This window comes from Wasmannia auropunctata, unplaced genomic scaffold (assembly GCF_000956235.1).
Source record: "Wasmannia auropunctata unplaced genomic scaffold, wasmannia.A_1.0 LD335986.1, whole genome shotgun sequence".
Taxonomy (NCBI): Eukaryota; Metazoa; Arthropoda; class Insecta; order Hymenoptera; family Formicidae; genus Wasmannia; species Wasmannia auropunctata.
In genome coordinates, this window is record NW_012026904.1 from 57,383 (window position 1) to 81,887 (window position 24,505).

General features: G+C 41.8%; 1 protein-coding gene and 1 long non-coding RNA gene across 5 annotated transcripts in view; one reads left to right on the forward strand and one right to left on the reverse strand.

Annotated features, from left to right (window-relative positions):
• The window catches only part of LOC105454315 (netrin-1-like), a 194,304-nt gene that overhangs the window by 46,366 nt on the left and 123,433 nt on the right, over positions 1–24,505 (forward strand). The gene's annotated exons all lie outside the window — the stretch shown is intronic.
• Positions 11,147–24,505, reverse strand: part of LOC105454314 — a 147,394-nt gene continuing 134,035 nt past the window's right edge. For all 4 annotated transcript variants that reach the window (XR_974976.1, XR_974979.1, XR_974974.1 and 1 more), the window contains 2 exons: positions 11,494–11,619; positions 11,147–11,426 (listed from right to left, as the gene is read on the reverse strand). This is a non-coding gene — a long non-coding RNA (uncharacterized LOC105454314). The remainder of the gene's footprint in view (positions 11,427–11,493; positions 11,620–24,505) is intronic.

The window sequence follows — 24,505 nt, forward strand, 5'->3', positions numbered from 1 at the left end:
CGTAACGAAGGAGCGTGAGGTCCTGATAAAACTTCCAATTTCGATTTGGCGGCACGTATAACGTGTGCGTTAAAAAACTTGGACAGGTGCGGAAACCACCTCCGCGTAGCAGATGGAGGACGGAAAAGGAAGGAAAAAGATGCGGAAAGAGTTTCGACGGGAGTAACGACGAAGAGGAGCTGCGACGAAGTAAGAGAAAATGAAGGAAAGAGAGAGGGAGAGAGGGGCACGAACTCCCGCAGCGAGTAAAGCTAAAAAATGGCCCGGGCCCCGAGTGAACCCGTGGGCCCCGGCTGAATGGCCCGGCTGAAAGTTAAGCCAGAGAGGAAGGATTCCACGCGCGTGCGTACGTACGTTGCGTCACATACGTTGGCACGTTAAAGCTCAACCACGCGCGGATTCTCGCGCCGCGATACGTGTGAGGTGAGGGCACTGCCTCGTATACGTACACACTTGCGGGGGTATGCACAAAGGGTACGCTCTTAGCGACCGGTTCGCGGCCCCCTTAATGACTCGTAATCACGGAACGGTGATGTCCCTGAGTTATGACGCGCCTTGCCCAGGGGAAGAGGATGCGCGGGGGCGAAAGAGAGGGGAGGTTCGAAGACGAAAGAAGCGAGAGATACGTTTAAAGAAGGAGGAAGAACGGCAGATACCCCTCTCTTATGTAACACCCACGGGGGTTACCGCTGCATCGTCACTCTCCTCTCACGTCGTCCTCCCCCTACGGAGGACTTACGAGCTTACTCGAAATCCAGATTCCCCCGCGAGACGATCGTTATGCCCTCCACCGCGTTATGCGCTCTCTGCCGTGCATACGTGAGCTCAATTTCTCTCATCGTTCTCCGTTAGGTTCTCTCGTTCTTTATCTGCTGGTTCTCGTTCTTTCGTGCTTATTTGCTCTCCGATTTTCTCTCTCTCTCTCTCTCTCTCTCATTCGTCTACGGATTTATGTGATATCCTTTGATGCGCTATTCAGTCTGTTGATAGTCTGTATTTCCCCATGATAAAATGCCGATAGCACGAAATTTCATTTGCAGCCACCCCCGAGAAAATACGCGTCAAAGTAAGGCTCGCCATTGGCATGAGCGGAATCGCCAGGAAAAACGGAAATGTGCTTTGAAGTGTGCGCGAGTCCGAGAGATGAATCTTTGATGTTTGCTGTGCTGTTTCCTTCCTTTTTTTTGCACGGCGTGATTGGAAGCGTAACATTGGCGATTTGCGCTCCGAATCGCTGTAAAATGCAACAGGAATAATCTCGAAGCTTACGGGCCCGTGCATGTAAAATAAAACGCGGCGTATGTAAACGGCTGAAAGAAGCTTCCGCTTCCATTACCATGTATAGAAAAAGTTACTTTTTTTTACCGATCTATTATTTACTTATAATTCTTTTCTTTGTTTAAAATGTGAGACATAATTTTTTCTTTAATTTTAAGTCACAGACATTTTAAAGAAGGCATAACTGAAAGGAGAACAGATTCGATAGCGTTTCTTATTTGATACATTTTTTCCGTCATTACCCTCGTACTTTTATGAATCTGAACGGAGTTTCGTCAACGACATCGGCGTCCTTTATGCGCCGCCTGATTTACGGCCACGACGTAGTTTAGCGTGAATATTTCATCCGACGGTTTTAGACGTACGCCGGCGTACGTAATCGGCCGCCAATCGTATATCTTACGCGACACTTTACATATAAAAATTTGGAATATCGCAGACGGCCGTTTGATTACTGACATACGGGCGCGTATGGGTGATAAATTGCACGTGTCGGGTGAGAGTGAACGACATCGTGCCTAGACTAGAAAATACTATCACAGTGTTTTCCTATCGAACGATACTATTTACAAATCTTTTTAGTCACGCACTGCCGACTTGTTGATTGCGCTATAAGTAATCCGAATAATTTGATATATATCGTTATCGCGAACGATAATTTGCGATATTATAATATTACATGTCTCAAATAAATTAATCGATGCCAATCATCTACCAATATTTTTCGATTATTTATTTCAGATGTTTTTTAATTCTTAACTTTTTTATAATAAATAAAAGTTTCTATTTAAAATAATTAATTTATTAATTTCAAAGTATCGCAATTGTATACAAATGTAAAATATTATTTATATCGTAGATGTGTCTTCTTAACATTTATTGGCCGAAATTTTTTTACTTTCTAATTTGTTTATAATAAATATAATAAATGTTGTAATTCTACACGCACAAAAAATGTCTTCTGTATTTCGAAATACCTATATATGACATTCGAATAAAAGGTACATCGATAAATTACGCAACTTATCATTCGCTAGCTGCAAATTAGAATGCTTGCACAATATGATAATGCCTATTGTCTTTGATCCCTGTGTTCACGATTTTTCTTATTTAGTGAAAGTTATTACGTGAAGCGTATATCATACAATTGTCATTGCAGCGTATATTTGCGTACTATCTGCATTATATTGGAATGAAATTAATCGCTGAATACACAGTGTAGTCAGATAATAATAAAGTGGCTGTTTTTAAAAAATATACTTATATCACATATCAAAGTATTAATCATAAATTTAATCGAATGTCTTAAAATAACAAATAAAAAATGCTCTTTTCTCATTTAATCCGGTTATTCGGAATCAAAATTTAAATTTATTCCAAATCCGAAATAAAAACAGATAAGTGGAATTACAATTAAGCAAATTGGATAAAAATAACTAATATAATAACTAATAATTTACTTCATAATTCCGGTGTTGCTGAAGTGCGTGAATGCGACAAGAACGCCGTATTGCTAAACACACAAGATCTGCATAATTTTACGCCTAACGCACTTTCCGATTAAATGAAATGTTATTAATGGAACCGTTTCTCAATGGCTTCGTCGCCGACAACGGTCGTTATTATCGTTAAATGCGTATGATAAAATTTATGGGTTTCCTCATTTGTAATTTAAAATTGACAAGTGTCGTTGTGCACAAAGTATGCAGACGGCGCACCTCCTCTCTCGACGCTTCTCGTAGCACCTCTAGCCGAGCTAATGCGATTCGCAATGACTCGCGCGAGTCGTCAGACGACTGCGTTCGCGCGCATTCCCCTGTTTCGCATCCAGGACAAGAAACGTATCTTATGCGAAACATTAAGGCTCTGCCTCGTCTGTTTCTCTTTTCACCTCCGCTTCCGTCGCTTTCTTTTCCCTGTGTCTTTCAACGCTGCATTCGTCGTGCACGCGCGCAGGGACGAATGAGCCTTTGGAATTTCATATTATCTGATTATTTTTTGGACATATTAAGGTGGTTTTATCGCGCAAGTCTCAGTGAAAAGTTAGTCCCTCCATATGACTAATAATTCAATACAAACAAGCGTAATTCAATAAAAACATTTCGCATAAACTGTACATACGCGATTGTGTGACGTTTGTGCAGTGACAACGTCACACTATCGAGTTGGCGTTCAGCGATAAAATCACCTTAACGAGGTTATTCAATTATCATTGAGCCTTCCAAAAATCTTATTGAATTAAATTATAAATCCTCTATCATCTATCGCACGCTCAGTGTGTAACTTCAACATACCTATTGTCGAGTATTTTTGATAACGAATAAGATCATTCTGCGATTATTCTCAGCTTGTTATTTGTCACTGCACAATTAATAATTTACCGATAAAGTTATCCGAAAACCGCTCAACAACTGAGAGCGGAAACTTAAATCTCGTTGGTTTTCCCCATATCACATAGATCCTTACATCCGCGTGCGTACTCGAGCCTGGTGCGCGCATAAATATATGTATATATGTATACGCTCGGATATTCACGGCCCGGCCCAGAGTCAATTCAAGAGACGAGAGAGAGAGAGAGAGAGAGAGAGAGAGAGAGAGAGAGAAAGAGAACGATTACGCTCTTTGCGGATAAACAAATCGATATGGCGAAATACGATTCTCAGCACGTATTTTTTTAAGGGAACCACGTGCGAGCCGAAATACACGCGGATATCCTTTGAACAGGCGTACACGTCGAGAGCTGAGCTACTGAATTAATCGGCGCGAATTCACGGAACGGTGTCGAGCAAAGAGGATTAGAAGGGGAGAAAGAGAGAGAAAGTCTATAAGATATAACAAATATAAAATGCCGTACATGATTTGCAATGTCCCTCCAGTAAAAAATGAATACGCAACATTGGGCATTGCGTGCCCGGTCATCGATAAAGTACATTCATAAATTTAAAAGATTTACTCATTCTTGGTACACCGCATTGGCGACAGATCGGAAGTGAAAGGTTGCTTCATACCGCGGAGAAAGTGAAGAAAGATGCGCAAGGCTGTAAGAGTATAGCAGTTAATCCGTTTTATGGCATCACATATATCTAATCTGTGCGATTCAATTTCCATTATGACTCGAGGACGACTAATAGTGCAAGAATTGTAGATAAAACGCGAACGAATAACTCGGTAAACACAACGGCGGCAACGCCAGGAAATTGTATAAAAGCTTTTCACGCATTTGCAGACTTTCAAACGTCTCCCCCGAGAAATTTTCTAATTATCGACTATCGGAGAAACCGTTCCCTCGGCGGGCGGTATCGCGCGCGTTCCATGGATATAACCCACTTGCATAAGAGCCGCGTGCGCGCGTGGGCGTCGAGGGGGAAACAAGAGGCGTCGAATCGTCGCGTGTAAGGAATTACAGCTGTTCCTCTTTCTCTGTCGCACCCGAAATGTTCCGTGGTGGGCCGCACACATACACGTGCGCGCGTGGACGCATGTGAAATGTCGGTCTTATCAGTGTGCATGCTCGTGTGATGGGACGCGAGAGACATGGGAGAGATAATAATATACCGGAAGAAGAAAAAAAAGCGAGCCGACTTGCCGCCGACGTAGAGAAATCGCGGATTCCTATTTATATCGCGTCACGAAATTAGCGGCTTTTACGCATTTTATTGCCATCCGTATACCCTCGCGTGGATGATAAGCACACGTAACTCAGGAAATTGTTCCGTTGTAGAAAAAGAGTTGATAATTGAAATATATTATTCGTGAATTTTACACTTTTGAAGAATTAACTCAAATAAAACCGTAATTAACTTTTGTAATGAGAAGTGTAATTAAGAAAATACATTTTATATTTGGCAAAGAGTAAGCTATAATCATATAAGTCTACAATTTAAATTAAAAAATCACTGTAATATTACACAAGTTTCGAATACAGCGCGCACACGTAAAGTCATCCTGTGGATTGAAATGAATTTGAGAACGGTAATTTGGCTTCTTCTATATATATTATGAACTCGCGCGCGGTGTAATGAAATTCCTGAAAGCGCCGGTGAGTCGCGTGAGAAAATCTACTGTATATTACGCGATAATCTATTTAAACGCGCAAAATCGCGCGCGACACGCCGACCGGCCGGCCGGTCGTTTATTCCCTTCGCCTTTTATCCTCGCCACACGTCGAACACGGCCAATAAAGTGCCCGACGCGCGTTTTTAGCGTTGTTACAAGTCGCATATATACGCACCGTCGCGTTGCGCCGTTTTCCGGCCGAATCGAAACATAGAACCGCCCGTTAATACCCGTGGCCGTAAAGATTCCGACTCGGAGCGGGTTGTCGTTGCGAAACAATGGCCTGGAAAGCTGGTTGCGGACAAGCGGCTAAAGCGCCGCGCACAAGCACCGTCGATATCGCGATATTTAATCGACGTCTCTATAACGCGATTTCGCGCGTATACGTGTATCTTTCTCCCGATGCACGAATGCCGTACAGTGAAAACGAGCTGGTCGGCGCGCGCGCGCGCCTTTCAAGCGTGAAGAGGAAATGCCAGCGGCGGAGCGTAGGGCCGAAGACACGGGCAAATTAGGATCGTCTCTCTCTCGGGCGCAGGAGCCGCGCCTTCGTCTCTTACGGCGATCGCCGTTAAGTATGCGCGCTGCCGCATCTAAAGACCGGAACGCACGATTCATTAACTTCGGCTCGGCTCGTCCTAGATGTGATTTATATTCGATATGTCGTGCGTGGAAGCGCGCGGCTTCCACTCAGACTTCGGCGTTTCCCGAAGTTAATAGTATAGCCACGCAATATCGATGCACCAGTTAATAACGGTTGTGCTAATCACGACGAAACATCCGACTTTCTATATTCAGCATTTCGAAGAAAAATACGGAAAATCGAAACGGCAGTTTTTTTTGTTACACATGGAAAGTCGGAACGAGATTGATCAGTTTATTGAAAAAGCGGTATTATTCTTTTTTTTTTATTATAAAGCATGATACGCCCGACGCATCACATTGGTGATTTCTACATCTCCTAAATTTCTGGTAAACTATTTAAAACTTTTTTTTTATTGCTAAATTTTACGCATTAAGAAATGCGTCCTTGGGTTAGATAGATTTGTGTGAACATATAACAAAAAATCAACCTAGAAAGCGACATTTTTTTAAATAAAGGGATGTAAATAAAAGATAAGCTTTAACTTTTTGTTATCCTGCTTAATCTATGTCTGTCACGTATATGGACCTAGTTTTTATTATTCTTTTTGTTATTAGATTGTATCTTTGTATTTTTTTTCCTCAAATTTACTGCATTATCACTCACAAAAACGAATGTACATGGATATTTACGGATTGTAAATATATATGAGTGCCTGCAATGTATTGAATTTGGGTCCATGGGTTTGCTAAGCCCAAATGACTGCAGCTCGGTCGTCCCGTGGGACACGAGGCGATATTGCCAACACCACCAATACCGACTACGGCAATTTGACAGTTTTAGAAATTGTGAAATAAAAGCAATTTTCCAATGTCACGATACAAATTCATTGTGTCTGTCGTACGGTGTGTCATTCAGGAAAACCGGCAAAAAAAGGGATCCGCGAGGCAGACAGGCAGAAGAACAGGGAAACCTTGATGGTATTCTGGTATGCTTACGGTGTGTCGTGAGAGGGAGGAAGAGTTTAGTGATTCGTCAGGGGCCGCAGAGCCCGTATCGAAACGCTCGAACACAGGACGGCAACGAATGCCCCCCCCCCCCCTTCCCGCTCCTATCCATGATGATCGGGCGAAAATAAGCTGCAATTTTCTGGACGAGCGCTCTCGCGCCTGCTCTCGTAATTTGAGCATCGGTTCCCAATTGCATTGTGTATATTATTTTATGCGAGCAAGCGCACGTGGATAAATGTCAGTGATGTGTGCTAGTATGTGAGAGGTAGGGGATAGAGGTAAAAGAGGAATATCATGTATGCGAGAGAGAGAGAGAGAGAGAGAGAGGGAAGGGAAGGGAAGAAGAGAGAGAGTGATGTAAAAGGGACGATTCGAGAAATTGTGGGGATATTAAGCCTGTTATTCGAGGACAACAATGGGTCGGTTCGCAATCCAGGAAGGGGACACATGGCTTGCAGATGGATAGCAGGTAATGCCAGGGCTCTTCCGGATTGTCAACCGTCCCTAAAGCGCATAAACGTTGTTACGTTATTGATAGATTTGGTCGACTGGAAAGCAGCGTGCTTATGGGAAATCCGTATGTGTCAATTTATTAATGGACGCACCGGGTGATCTTGACTACGCGTGTATATGATCTAATAATAGCGATCGAATGATAACTAGATGACATATACCGAAGCTTTTGAAAAGTTTTTTCTCGTTAAGCTAAATAATTCAATTAATACACATACGAAATGATAATGTATATTTTTATTTTCTTGCACAATCGCAGGTTTGTGTATCTCTTCCAGTTTTGGCACCAAACGATCGCTTTAAACTTTAAAACGTTTAAATTTAGGGACAGCATAGATGATTTAACTGTCGAATTGATCGGCTTGCACTAACCGTTCGTCTCCGATGTCTGATCGAAAAAAAAGCTGTCAGACGGGGAGAGCCATCCGTCACCCCGAGTATCTCGTCTCGTAATCTCTAGCTCCTATGCTCAATCGTACGATGAAAAAATTCTTAAAGGCCGAGGGACGGCGATAAAGAGGGCCACACGATGATGCTAAAGCAAAATTTCTCAATCCCGCGACGAAAAAAGGAACTACGCGAGTAGCGGACATATTTACGATCTTGATTAGAGCCCTTAAGTGTTTCGGCTTTCGTTCATTGCGCCCGTATCGCTATCGTGTTTAGGGAAGAAAAAAAAACATTCTTCCTCGCGCCTTTCACGTCCGGACTAACAGATCATTACGAGAGACTGTATAAATGAAATGGCGCTTTATCTGTCGTCATATGTTACGTCGAGCCCGAAGCGATAACCGCGATTCGACGCCGTGAAAAATCGTATTCGACATCTCGCGTGATTGATGCTCGAATAACGGAAGGTAAAATGCCACGTATGTTAATCTGATGTTCAAAGCGTCTGTCGGATGTAATTTTACAAAGTATCGCGGAACTACTGGAAATTAGTAGAAATACAAAACTAAAAAGAATGTCCCTCTTAATTCAATGTTCTATTTATAAATATTTTTCAAAATTTTAGCGAAACTAATGTAAAACATCTTATTCTTTAATTATATTTTATGACAATTAATAAAATCTCTCATTTATTTGTCACACAAAAAGATAAACTATTAAAAAAGAATTAATTCTTAATCGTTTATCTTTTGTGTGACAAATATATATATATATATATATATATATAAGATGTTCTCTGCATTATGTATTAATATTGATATGATAATATTGATATATATATATATATATATTATATATGATATATATATATATATATATGTTATATATATATATGTTATATATAAAATAACATATCAATATTAATACATAATGCATAGAACATCTTCTCTACAAAATCTCTTCAGTTGTACACAAAAAACTATCATTGATCATTTGTATTAATACTTCCCTTATTAATAACAATGAGTCGCCTTTCTATTTGAAAAAGTGTTAAACACCGTGAAAATCGCGATTCTCATTGAAAATTAATCGTGAGCTAGTCGTTTCACAAAAGACACAGCGGGAAGCAAAGGAGACCGTGCGGATATGCTTTTTACTAGCGAATGGGCCGAGCTGTCGCTCAGTAAAACCTCTTGGTAAAAAATTCAGGACGCCGTCCGCGGCTAATGGCCGCGCGACGGTAATTTTCAAATGATTTTTCGCCTCCTTCTACGCCTGCCCCTCCACCCCTCCCCTCCCCTCCCGCCCACCCTCTTCCCTGCTACATCACGCTTTTTTACCACTTTTTATTTCTCCCTCCCGCACCACCGGCGTGCTAAAAGCTAATGCTGCTTCGGCTTTGCGCTTGTAGCTCCTTTTTCCGCTTCCCGGCCTTCTCGCGCTGCCGCTATCGCGGAGCGCGGAGCGAACGAAATTAAAAAAAATAATAAAATATCGACGCCTCGTATCCGCTCGGCGTTGTATACAAATAAAAGTGGGCGTAACGAGCAACGTATTTCGTCGACGAGAAATCGGACGCATCGACCGTAGAAAATGGACGAAATGAAACGAGTGGCGATTTCGAGATTACGGATTTTAAATGCACTTTCGCGTTCTGTTCCGGGCAGTATATAGGATGCAGGCAGGCTCAGGGTACAATACAAATACTTCTGTCACAAGTATCTTAATTTTATAAGGGCCTAGTTCTTTTGTTAGAAAAAATGTCGTGTTTTTAGGTATTAGATTTTAAGACGAGCAGACAGTTAAGAGCTCTAATATTAACGTTACCATATTTTAATAAATTTATAAATATATTTTCACAAGAGACATATTATTACAAACATAAACTGTGGAAAAGTATTTTTATATACAGTCACTTTAGTGCAGTCATTTTCAGAAATGAATGTAAAATATGAAAGTTATTTTAGAATAAATTTAATTATCTAAACGAAACGCAATCAAGCTATTACGATAATATTTGAGAATCCGTTTCAATTTATATAAAATTGTTTTAGTTATTCGTCACGAATAAAATTAAACCTATAACTATAATATTTGCATTTCTTTTGTTACGAAACGTGCCCCTTTTTTCTACCTCGAGCTTTCAGATTCAAACGAATTGATGCGCGTAGTTTTCCGTGCTTTCATTCGTGCTGCGAAAAAATACGATGCGATAAATCGTTGTCACTCACGCGCGATTGTCGTGGAAAGTAGATAGGTCAATTAGTTGGCATTTAAAATTGCTTTACACACATTTATATATATATATATATATATATATATATATATATATATATATATAAATGTGTGTATGTATATCACCGTCCGAATCCATCCAATTAAAACGCACTCCTGTTTCGCTCAGCCGGACGAAATCGCTTCCCGAATTTTCCGCATCGCCTGCGCGGATAAAATGTCCACCGCGCACAATCGAAAATCAGGATCCAAGCGGAAATGTTCGATCCCGCGTGGACCGAATGAGGGATGAGCTTCCGCTCGACGTTACTCGATCGTTTGCCATAATCTCGCGGGTTACCTCCGGTATTCGAAGATGAGTTTTGAATGCGCGCCGTCATCATGCGCGACGAGAGCGAAAGCACGGAACGAAAGCGCATTCCCCGACGAAGATCTGTTTGTGGGGCCATTAGGGATCAGCGCGCATCGTAAATTCATTGATATATTTACTGTGTAAACGCGGCCGAACACACTTGAGCACGGCTACTCGGGCGCCGAATCGTCGGTGTAACGACCACGTCGTTCACGTAGGAGAACCGAGGGGCTCGCAAAACTCGTAACAACCCGATCGGACCCACGCACCTATCTCTCCGAGATGATATAATGCAAACAGATTTTACGTCTCGCTTCCATCTCGTGGTTTATGCTTCTTACGAAGCTAAAAGTTACCCGCCGAAAGTTCCCCGGCCGCGCCCAAATTAATTCAGCGAAGAGAAGTGAATCTCGCCAACGTGCGATTTATGAATACAATGCGAATAAATTATTTTTCATTGTAAAAATATTTTTCATTGCTTGTTTTGCATCTCAAAAAGAGAACATGGCATATATATATATATATATATATATATATATATATATATATGTATATATACCTGTTGCAATCATAAAATATTTCGAACGATGCATCTAAATTGTGAATAGCACACGATTAGAATTTAAACTAAATTACCATTGAAAATAAGTACAAATAATAATGAAAAATATTATTATAATTTATATTCGTGATTGTGATTTATTTAATAATTTCAGTTGATAAATTTAAAGAGTTTTAAATTTTTAAAAAACTACGTTTGTGTGTGAGATGTTACATGTTATTTAACTTCGAGATATTTGAATTTAAAATGATCGAAATCGTTGGATTTTTTAACAATCGTAAATTTATAACTTTCCACATTTATCTACGATAAATTCGTTAAATTCTCAAACAAGTGGCTAATTATAATTTCGCTGCTGACGATTTCGTGAAAAATTACATTTTGTTTCCGCGTGACATAACAGTTCTTGATGTGTGCAGTCAATTATTACAAAATCGCCACAATACGCTGTAACGGGGATTAATAACGACATTACAACACAGTAAATACGTTATTTGACAGCGGGGGCACATACCTTGATTGCAGTCGAGGCAGTTTGTCTCTCGAGTTTCCATGCATGCAATTGGTAGGTGCGAATTGCCACCATAAGCGCCCGCGCATTTGCGTGCAAGCCAGATCGGGATAATGGACTGCGTTTACTCTGAAAATTTACGACGCAAACGCTTCAATAAATTTACGGACATCGTACGTTAACCGCGGTTTGTGTTTACTAATACAAACAAAACCTATAGTCGCGATCTATCTACGGATGTTCGCGATCATGCGTGCATGAAGCACATGTACCGCGAAAGAATCTGTAGCATAAATTCAACGAAAATTTCGCCGAATAGAAGCAATATAGGAATTATTGACAGCCGGAATTTTTTTATTCGGTGCCGTATCGAGCCGTGTTAAAATGTCCTTCTCGATCGCTGTTTATAAAACATGGGATAAAAAAATACGCGACGAGATGTTCTGCGAGAAGCAGATGAGTGCGCAAACGATCGATTTATGCAAAATAATTTATGGGAGATGGGTTTATTTAATATGAATGGGACATTATTATTTATGAGATGCGTATTACGTACTTTAATGCAAACGCCAATTATGGATAATTCGCAACGTGACGAAGATACTAACAATTATGGTGCCAGTTCTGCGATTAATTACAGTGTTACCTGTATGCGACGAATATTTTTGTTAACAGAAATTATACTTAATCTATTTTTCAATCATTTAATTAGATTATGTATTACGGATTTAAAGTTTTTTTTTTGGAAATTATTTATATTTTTTATCTTCAATAAAAAAAAAGAGTATATTTCCGAAATAAAATAAGACATAGAAAATTTATGAATCCTTCTACCGGTGGTTTATTCTCTCGTTAGAAAGTTTTTCGTTTCAGAAAATTGCGCCGGAGGCAACAGGATGTTGGCCGGTGGCGTTTAATAAAATTGGAAGCAGGTAGTTGATCGGCGGCAATCGAAATTCGATGACGCTCGATCCGACAGGAACGACTGATTTATTACCGGCGATAATGAGGCGCCGCCAGCTAACGAAATGAGATAATAATCTTGCGGAAGCAGAGGGGATGTCGGACCGGCGACAGATTTGTCGCGATTAGACCTACCGGACGCTGAACCGTCGAGATAACATTGCGCCTTAGAATTATAGCTCGTCCCTACGGAAAATCTCCTCCATGGTTCTATGCAGGCTAAAACTACAAATACAAGTTAAAGAAGATAATTGCATAGGAATGTTACATCTCCTTGCAGAATTTTCGATTAAATGAGAGGATTTGAAAGAAAAACGTGTTTTTTTCAGCTGGCATAAAAATGAATTACAAAAAGCATGATAGTATCTTGATTTTAAAATATCTCATTATTATTTTTTCCTCTTTTGTTCTGCAAACGAATTTATGAAATAATTTACTGTGAATTTCGATCTAAATCTAATTCTTGGATGCCTCTTCTGGAGTTTGCGGTTGCAGATCCTTATTCCAAAACATCCATTCGTCCTTCTCTCGTTTCCGCACACGTCGCACGACAATGGCGGCGGCGACGTTTGACTTCCTTCCATCACGTACCTTCCGGTCGTGTACCTCGGTCGACGGTGTAACCGAGCACAGAGCGTCCACGTAATCCGATCACGTAATCGTCCATCGCTCTTCCCAGTCTATCGAAATCACGGCTCGGGCCCGATGTTCTCGGGCGTGGTAGCTCCGGCAGATTCGGGATCTCGTAGCTGGGTGAGTCGAGTAACTGGGAGGGTCAAAATTTGCCGGTCTCCCCATCCGTAAGTACCCCCCGGGGACAAATCTGCGCTCTCGTCAGAACACCCCCCCCCTTTCCATCCCTCCGTCCCGTTTCTGCGAGTAGCTTGCGCGCCGTTTTCGCTAATTTCCCAGCGCGATCGCCCTTACGCACGCATTCTGATTTCACCCCTGCGGCCACTTCTCGTCTGTTTCGATGAGGGAGAACGAACGAGCATCGGGTTTACGTTCGATTCGCGAGGTGATACCTTGAAAGGAAAACCACCCCCTTTAAGCAGGAACCATTGACGGGCAAACATCTCTCCTCTAAAGACAATGCTCGCATATTTATGTATTGATTTTTTTTTGTATAAAAACGTATACATAAATAGTATATTATCATGAAACTAAGATTATCATAAAACGTATACATAAATAGTATATTATCATAAAACTAAGAATTTTCAGTTTTCAAGAATGCGTAACACAAGTTACGCTATTATCGATTCGTATATACAAATACTGCAAAAATTATCGGAATGCATATTATAACTTTTAAGTAAATAATTAATAAGATAAAATTTGTTTAATCAACATATAAATTTAGCATATAAATTTTCTTATGATCTTTGTTACGCGCATATAAGATAATATAACGAAATATTATATATCTCGTGTGCCTCAAAAAAAATTATTTATCACACTTTTTTATACTTTTTTTTCTACACAGGCAACTTCTCAAATTGTTTACCTCCGATATTTCGTTCACTTCCTACGTATCAATATCTTCCAATAAGGGGAAGTTAAACGATATTGTTATAACTATAAGCCATTCGCAATTTTCCCAAGAGTATTTCTTCGCGCGCTGCTGCTCGAACTTCCCTAAGAGTTTCTTTGATTGTCACGATTCTCAAAGGATCAAAGGAGTCTTCGTGTTTTCGATATAGGGAATCTTAAGGGAGTCTCTTTCTTTTCTTTTTCTTATTTACGGATCGCTTGATTGATATTAGTCTGATTTTTCCTTAGTTATAATTTAATTTACCACATCATCTGTCTCCTACTACATCTTTAACATTAAATTTATTCTTAATCAACATTAAATCCGAAATCACTTACGATTGAATGACGAATGATTCTGTTCATTCGTTTAAAGCTTTTTGCGCAAAATTCTTCAAATTTTCAATTTGTTTGGCAAATTTTTCAAAATTTTTTCTTCAAATCTGATTTCTCTCTGTCTAATCCAAAAATCTGGATATTAGAGGACTTTAATGCGCGGATCTGCGGAATACCATCTACGTATTATTATCGCGTCGTTGCATATATATCGGAAAAGCGACTCGGCGTAGATTTGCGCGCGAGATTTTCGCGTCGCGAGAGGGAACAAGAGGTGAATCCTTGGCCGGAAAGAGTTTTCGGGGAGGACTTGAGGATATTTCAAATACCCGACAAATTTTACGGCCCACCCCGAGGGGGCTTTACGAGCGGCTATGAAAGATCAAGCGAGCCGATGCTGACTCGGACGAAGGATATTTATTATCCCGAGTATGTGCCGCGCGTATATATAATCCACCACACCGATCGGGCCGTGCGTGCGTGTGTGCAGTAAATACTGTGTATGTAGCCCGGCCTATGTGCACCTAGCCCACGTAGGAAGGGGGACAAACATGGGACGCGTGTACGTATGCCGTATAACGTATTAGAACCTGCGGTCTAATATACTCACTCATCCTTCGGCAGAGTCCCCTCCCACGGGGGGATCCTAGATTGCTTTCGGAGTCCCGCGCGTCGGCACCTGTGCACAACAAGCAACTCGCGAAATAAAAGCTTTATTACTTGCTTAGGCAATAAAGCTCGGCGCGTGAAAGCCCATTACATCGTTCATTACATTTGACGCGACGACATATAAAACGCGAGTTTCGCGGCGAGCCTCGGTCGCAGAAAATGGTCGCGTAATTCACTTTCCGTATACCTTTGTAGTGCCAAGAAGATGATTATCCTGACTATATTTTCTCTTCTTGGTGCATTTAGCCGTTCGGTGTACAATTAAAATATCTTATTGTTTCTGATTTTATTGGAGAAGAGTCTCTATTGGAGAATTGTCTTAGTACAGCTATTCATCATATGATACGAAATTTCAACTGGCTAAAATTGGATCTCGTATATGATACACGTGATGTGCGACGAGCGTTTCACATACGCTAATAAATACCATGTTCCGCGTAACGTATTAAACCACGCGATCTAATATACTCGCTCATCCTTCGGCTCCACCCCGGGGGAATCCTCGTCTACTCTCAGCCGTCCTTCACACCTACACACGGGCACCTGTTTCCTGCGGGAGAGCGCCGCGTACGAGGCATAACTGCACGATCTACCGCAATATGGTCAACAGAGAGACGCGAAATAAAAACTTTATTGCCCGGCCGGGCAATAAACTTCATCGCGAGGTCAGAGATTCACATTTTGCGCGCCGGTGGTTGCAGCGCCGCTTCGTTGTCGGACGATTAGGGTGATTCCTCGTAGCGCTTCGCGTGTAATGACGACGATTAATAAATTCCGCGATAATGACTGTGCGTTATAAAGGCTGCTGCGTGGACGCTTAATTGTAATCGGGCTGTACCACCCGTAATCTTGTACTATACAAGTTGCATTATGAATTATAATTAGTCGAGGATATTCACTTCAATAATTTCGTTTTCCACATTTAATACTTATATTTTTATAATAACATGTACATCTCTTGGTATCTTATTTCAATTTTTTCATGATTGCTTAAGAGAATCTCAATGTAACTTCCCAAGGATTTTGTTGAGTATTGAGAATACGAAATTTAATTGTCACCTTAAGAAAGAGAGATGTAAAACACTTTGAAATAAAAAATATATGCTATGAGAAATATTGTCCATATTTTACAATTGGAAGTTAATATTGACAATTCGTAGAATGTCTTTGTGTGTTTTCGAGCAAATTAAAAAAAAAAAACCCTGGAAAAAATATAGAAAAAAGTTAAACGTACTTATTTGCCTGGAGTTCGGTTAGAATTGTTATGTGAGGATACAGAGGAATCGAGAGAAACATGAATGGCGTAAACGCATGACTAAATATCGCGGGTTACCTTTGTTACATTCGTCGTCGCATCGATTCCGCACCACCGGCAGGATCGCCATTTTCACGCTTGGACGGGCACACGCAGTCAGTCTCACATATTCGTCGTAACGAAATCGCATAAAGGATACACACGTATCGGGCGTACGGTTTCACGAGACGGATAATTTGCCGTAATTGCAAAACGGAAAATTACAGTTCGAAATGTGCCGAGCTCAGATTACTGCCCACCAGTTCGGGCGCAATTACGGAATAATCAATCGCCGGGCGCGTATCACGTTTCGTATTCATTAGCCAAATGGAATCTCGCTCGCAAACGAGGAAACAAACATAATCGCAATCCACCCACGATTTCGGGTGAGCGTATATAGTCGCGACGCGACGCGACGGGAGGAGGACGCGCGCGAGAAGGGAACGACACGGGGATCCAATATTGTGATTACACGTATAGTACGTGTGTGAGGATCGTGTTGAACGAAGAAAGATTGTAATGCCGGAGAAAGACATGCTTTGAAGACATGAAGAAGTACGTTTCAGAGGATTATATACGTATAACAAATGTATCGCACAAATAAAAATAAATGATACGCGATATAACTGAGCAAATATTGAATATTATGGATCGCAGGAAAGTGAGGGGAGAGAGAAAAGGGGGAAAGACGAGTTATCCAACGCGTGCATAACAAGAAGTGCTATTGATATATTGAAACCGTCGAGTCAGCATGAGTCTTGAATTCTATAGGTAGCGATATTGATTTTAAAGCCGATAGTAACGATGGGAGAGTAGGCGAACGAGTATAACTAACTGCGATTACAGTAAATAAGTAGAGCGAGAATGATGAACGCAGATTAAACCATTGCCTCTGAAACATATTTTGCAACGAGTCAATGTTTAAAGTACTGCATAACGTATGGAGTATAGTGCTCGAATAATTTGCGAATCTAATAAACATGGAGAAGCAAATAAACACGCAAATAATTAATTATACGAAGCGTTCGCAAAAAAAAAAACGATGCGGTAAAAACATAAATTTATTACCGGCCTTTGTTTATAAAATAACTCGTAATCTGGCTCGGTCGAGATTCCGTTTGGGATTTGATTTATCAATGTCTACTCAAGCGCACGGAAAATTGATATGACAAACAGTCTCGGAAGGAAGACAAACGGTGGTCTACTACGCTATATCGATCTCGTTTGAAGAGCAAGGCATATCTCGAGACTCTCTCGCCGGTAGGAGCCAATCACACACGGAGAAAACAAAAACGAGACTTTGATTTTGACCCGTGCACGCGCGCACCCTCTTATAAATCAAATCTCCTGAGCGCGGCTGCACGGGACAGGATCCTCATCCCGATGCATCTCGCGCCGAACAATGAAAGACAGAGACAACCTGTCATCGACGCGAGAAAAGTCGTCTCCTGTCGCGATATCAGATAAGGCTGCAGGGACAGAGGAAGAGGAAGAGAGGGAGAGAGAAATACAGAGAGGTATGTGTAAAGAGAGCGAGACAGGGAGAGAAAGGAAGGCGGAACACACATGAGGAGCAGAACACGGGAGGGGTGCAGACCACGTCACAAATTGGTTTCATTGTTCGGCTAATGAAAGCAATAACTCGCGGGCGGGTCGTACCGCGTGCGCGCGGAATTGCGAGGCGGAAGGGGTTGGTTGCATCGCGCGTCGAGCACCCACGCGTGCACATAGAGGGCGAAAGAGAGAGTGAGAGAGAGAGAGAGAGAGAGGAGGGGGCAAGAGACACTCGCGCGGCCGAATAACGTTACGCATCGATCATCCGCGTTTGCCAATTAACGGGACGGCCCGTTGCGCTGTCCGTCCGTACGTCGCGCGTGTTATGACTCGCAGCAGATGCGCCGCGACACAAACACGCGCGTCAGCTCGAGACGAGACGGCTGAATTAAAGACGTATCAAGTAGAGCACGTATATAGGAGAAAAATCTCATTTCAATTTCATGAATCAGCTACAGGATGTTCAGAGAGCGCTGTAATATATATATATATATAGGCATGCATTCTTTCAGCCGTCGTGAATCCGCGACATAAATGTCTCGCTTTCCTTTATACGATTCCGATTGCGCTTTTGCATAACATTCCGTCGCGTGTACAGTGGGCGAATTCCGCGCGCGAAATAATCCCGACCGGGCGCCTCACCTTCGCGGCGAGGGCATTTGGAAATATTCCGGAAAGGAGCGCGGAATCGCGCGGCGCGCATGTTAATTGCCCTCGTTTGAAAACACACGCGCATAACGAGAAACGAGAGGCCGAAACACTCCGGTACGCAATTTTATCGCGGACGCGTAATGCACACGTCGCATCGGGCGCGCGTCATCATGAGCCCCGTGTCGCGGGGGGGGGGGGGAGCGAGGGAACGTCGTTTTTCACGAGTTCGTCGGCACGACGGACGCATATTAATCGCGCGCGATGCACGGGCACGAAAAAAAAAAGTCGCTCGAAAAAACATCCGCCCGCCTCCTTTCACATTCGTCGCTCGTTTTTCTGTATTTTATTGCGGGGGCCGGTATGTGCAGTGTGCACGCAGACTAATGCGCGGTCCCGTTCTGTCTCTGTATCCGCGCACGTGTCGCCGATGTACAGATAAAGAGGGTTGCCCGACGATGCGCCTCCCTCCTTCGGGCCGATGGGTGCACTTTAGCGCCCCGGCGAAATGATTTATTCGACATTTACTCTCGAGCTTTAACTCTCATTAAAACAACCGCCGGGCGGTCCTTCGCCTCCCCTCTCATCTTCCTTCTCATGTCCCTTATCGTGCTTCTCCTTTTTTCTTTTGCTTTTCTCTTCCTCTCTCTTTCTCTCTCACTTTTTGCTCTTCGCCGAGAAAATATGGGATTCAGCGTGCCGCGGAAGTCGCCGCGATGCGAGGAATTTTTAAGAGTTCCTACATAACTTTCCTCACACTTTGATCAATGCGATCCGAAAATACGATGCGAATAAATGGGCTTTTATAGAAACTCGAACGTGATCCGTGAAATGCGAAATTTTAGTACAACTTTATATACGTGCCTATGTGCACGTGGAAATCATATATGAAAATATTTAATTACGCGCAACAGCTTATATTCGAGTAAGTGATATTTAATTATAAATTACATAGAATACTCGAAAATAAATCGCAATTTGATATTATTCCATTCTCTTTTGATATTGGATTAACAATCGGTGTTTCTCATCGACTGTTTAGTTCGACATGTAACAATTATCACAAGCCATTAATATGTTCAACATTACATATTTAATTAACCTATATTCGGTTCCAAGATTATCTACCGTCAGCTGTCGAATTATTCAAACTGTGCGTTCGCGAATAATTAGATAAATGATCGCCGCTCGACGCGCCGACGTTATACAATTATTAATTATGTCCAGAATTACGTCGCGCGCACGTGTTCGCATCTTTCGCGCGTCCTTCGAATCGCATTAACGTCACGTTAATCGAGTGGTAATGCAATCGCACGTGGCACAACGCAATTTCACAGAGATTACATTTACCGTCACCCTCGTGCATGACGACGCGTCCCGTGTGTATAGCGGGCATACGAAATATCCGTATGGTTTAAGTCCACGGAGCGATTCGGGATAAATTCCTCGTCACCGCGGCTCATAAATCTCGCGACGGCGATGCAAGCAACGCGATAGTGTCGACTCGTCGTGTCTCCGAAATTAGTCGCTTAATCGAAGCGACGCGACGTCGTCTCGTGTGTCATATGATGTGCTCGCGAACACAGCAGAGCTTCTCCTTCCGGTTCTTTCTGATCTCTGATAGCCCATCCCCTTTTAGTTCTTACTCGCTCTTCGATCTGATTCAATCTCGATGAATGGAGTGCTGCCGAGGATACTCGAAGAATCGTTTCAATTTTCAGTTTTGATTTTATCCATTTGGTCAAATAGAGTTACGTAGGTAATTTATCGAACGGATACGCGAAGTGTATAAAAATACGCGAAGATTAATATCTTCTTCTTTCAACAATTCTTTTAACGATTTTCTTAGGAGAAATTAAAATGCCCCGCATATATATATATAAGCGAAGCTAGAATGTATATTGCAAGATGGTTTCCCCTGAAGCATACAATCTGACTCGCGATCGCATGCTGAGTCTAATCGAACTTTGGATTACCGGAGATCCTTTGATCGTGCTGTCGCTCAATTCACCCGTCACTCGGTTAACGGGCAGTTATCACGGCGGTAAATTCGCGGGATGGCTCAAACGCACGATTAGCAGCCGTATCCCGACGATTGTCGATCACCGGCGCGTTCAATCTTTCAGGCATGCAATTGCGCGGCAATTGCTCGCGCGAAGCGAACTCGCGGACGCGACGATGCCGGCGATAACGCGACGGCGCGGGCGCGGCAGCGGCGATCGCGATGCCCGAGCTGGTTGGCGTGGGCTTTATAAGCGCGCGGACGAGCGTGAACGATTATATTGGGACAGTGCAAACCGAGTTATCAGACATAAATTAATATACGCTCGTTGCCTCTGTCGGCAACGGGAGTATAACACCGGGTATCGCCGGCCATTCGTTGCTTTAATTGACGTCCACTCAGCGCGAGAACTCGTCGTGCCCACGCACGGTTCTATCTGCACTTTTGTTTTCTCTGTCAGCTCTCTAGAAATAGTCAAACACGCTTCCACTCCACGAAACCTAAGCACACAACGCGAAAGTACACACGCGCGAGTCGAGCGAGCTAGCGCTCTCGCTCGTATATCGTAAGGTACTCCCGTACTCATTCGTGCGCGTGTACACGCTGTACAAACTCGTCGGACTCGTCCCGAAGGGCAGTCCGCTGTTAAAATATCTGAAAATGTAAGTGTAGTCAGGGGGTACAGTATCTAACGTAAGACGTTTAATATATCGAGATAATTGGACATATTTCCATTCCATACTCTACCGTTGATATCTACGCGCAAATTTGCCGGCATATAACCGGTGTATTTTAATTTTAGGCACTAAAATTCCCTCGCGTGTAAATTTGTCCTCGGTAAACGAATAAGATTTTTCGAAACACAGACTTTTTTTTCTTCTGAGATTCGATTTCTATCAGTTACATAATATATGAAAGTTTAGAATGCAAATTAGATGGGATTGCGTTACAATGCGTCAGAAATGTTATCGTAATATCACCTTATATTATCCTTAAATCAATTCTCATTAAAATTTATTCAAAAAGTAAAAGAAATTGTAGTTGAATTTTAAAAATTGCTATTATAGTAATTTTAATTCCTCAAGTAGTTTTTAATAAAACTGCAGATAGATTATATTAAACCTAAACACAAAGATTGTGAAGTTATTATTACTCAGATACTCTTATTTATAGTCTTGTATTGTATTACAAGTATATGTGTTTAGAAACATTATCGGTGTTTAAGAACACTAAGAGTACACAATCACGCATGCACAATCGCGTCTTGTAATTGAAAGATGCAGTTCGCATATATGCGCATCTCTTTCTCTCTTTCATGCACGTGATACACTCTCCATTCACGAGAGAAGTGTTTGCCCGATCGAGAACATGAAATACTCCGCCACAACTGATGAGATTTATGTATATAGCGTTGCGCGTACTAACGTATACGCGTTGTACAGCGCTCTTGCGAAAATCGACTAGCCGATATAAATCTACAGCTGCGCCTTCTAATCGATTTCGCGCGCGTAGGAGAGTGCACGGGCTACATCACGATGCTGTCGAGCCTTAATTCGCATGTCGAAATGTCTGTATACGCGCGCGAGATGTAGAAGGCGGTAAATATAGAATTATCGGTTAGGTTAGGTTGTGACATATTTATAGCGTTATAATTGAAGAAAATAAGCAACAAGTTGAAGTAAGTCTATATTATAATTATCGAGTCGTCCAATTTTGCTCCGTAACGCATATCCTGGCGAAGAAACAAGTTTCATGAAAATATTGAGGCGAAATGCGGCCGCGTGCCAAGCATCGGCTATATTGAAACACAATGAGTGGCGAGGTAGATTTTTTGGGGAAATTACTTGGCTACGAAACACGCATGTATAGAGACGATGTTTACGGGCGCGTAAGAAAATCGAGAGAAGTAGAGGTAGAAAATGTTCCTCAATGACCGGGGCATTTACGGGCGTCCCTCCCGCGGCGATCTATTCCTCCGTGTTTTGCTTGCCAGAAGAAAAGATGCTTTTTGTCGATCCTTATTGAACTGAATTACGGTCCAAATCGAGAGGGGGTGTCCGCCCTTCTGCTCGGAGGAGCGCGGGCCAATTCCGGATTCCAGGCAATTTAACCGGCCGGGGAACCATGCCATACGTGAAACCAGCACGATCGTATGGCAGGATAAAAGGGCGCGTTTCACCCTTCCCTCGCCGACCTGCTCCGAAACGAGCTTGTTATTTTTTACTGCGTATGGTAGTCCCGACTTTAACAGTACGCAGTCAGTTTTACACTCGCTTGGCCGATAAGGGGAGCGAAGGACGGAATAAGGGATTTACGATCCTGCCGAGGAAAGTATCTCGCGTGCAGGGATAATCTTGAATGGCCATGTCGGGGATTTGTACGGTTAATATGTTACTTGTAAATGACAGCTTGTACACTCGTCGCGTATTTTATTGTTTTATTATTGGTAAATATAATGATATATCAAAATCAAACGCTGATGAAAACGAAATTGCGTGTTATTATTATTACTTATGTGTAATGCAAGTATAATATTACGAGTGTTACCATCGAAATAAAAATTTACGATCTTTTTGCTATATCGTAAAATTAGGATGAATAAATTTAACGCGTTCGATAGTCGCTGTTTCCAAATTAAAGGCGTATAAATATCAACATAACAACAAATTTATAATTTGTAAGTATTGTGCGATGCATCGAAGCCACAGATTTAGTTATGAGTTTGGAACCAATTTCTGCTCATCGAAAGGATTGGGTTCATCATCAACAATAATTTTCATCAAAAAATTTACTTGTTTAATTAGATTTTAACAGACATGTGTATTAAAGAAAAACTGTTTTACACTGTTAAATCTATAGTGTCAAACCGAACCTTATTTAAATCACTGCTTCTACTTAATAAATAGTTATTTTTAAATAAAACAATGGATATTAACCCAAATTTGGGTTAAACTTGAACTGTTTTAAATTATTTAACTCCATTGTTTTAGTAAAAAAGAACTATTTATTAAGTAAGAACAGTGACGACTTAAATAAGGTTCAATTTGACACTATAGATTTAACAGTGTAGTGTTTAACAGTGTGTTATTATATATCTGACATACATTGCATTTTTTATTTCTTAATTTCGAAAAAGCATCGCATGTCTGAATGCAATACTTCAAGAAATGACATCCTTGCTTGCAGTCTGACCAGAGAGTCCAATTTACCGCATTATTTCACGTATACCTTTCGTCCGTGAAAATAACAGCGTACATAAGAGTATACTTGTCGCTTGACGACTAAATAACTTCTTAACTTCGCGCAATATATAGAGTGTTCCTGAACACTCAGTCCCTTTATTTGTACCTAAGATTCCTTATTAACTCAATTAAAATTTTCACACACAATAAATATCTTATTAAATAAATTGTTAATTCATAATAAGAGATATCTTGTCAGTCGGTTCTTAAATATCCGGGGAATAATTCACTCGGAATTAATTGTAAAATAATATTTCGTTCTTTCTCAGTTTTCTTTCCTATAGACATATTCAAATGTCTCTAACTCGAAAATTATCGATATTTCGACGTGCTTATTGATTTCCAAACATTCGATTTGGAAATGAAAAGAATAACGGGACTTTCGAGACACCTTGTAGAGACCGAGAAACACCGCCGAACGGAGCGGAGACGGTAAAGCTGTCCCATTCCGCTTACCTTCGGCGCGCGGTTAAGTGTTCCTCTCCGAGGCTGGTAGCATCCACGATGCGCGGAACTGATGGCGACATAAACAAACACGTGTCCGCGGATGAGATCATTTGTAATGAGAGTGGCGAACAACTGACGACGACGACGAACCGTGCGCGCCGTTTATAGCGCTGCTCGTAGCAGCCATTATTCCCGGAGCATCGCCGGCTATACGAAAGCAGTCGTTTCACATCCGAGAGCCGAAGCTCTCATGCCGCGCGCGAGATACGCGCGTGAGACACGTGTTCGGCAGTCACGCACGAAAACTTCGTTTCCCCCCTTCCCCCC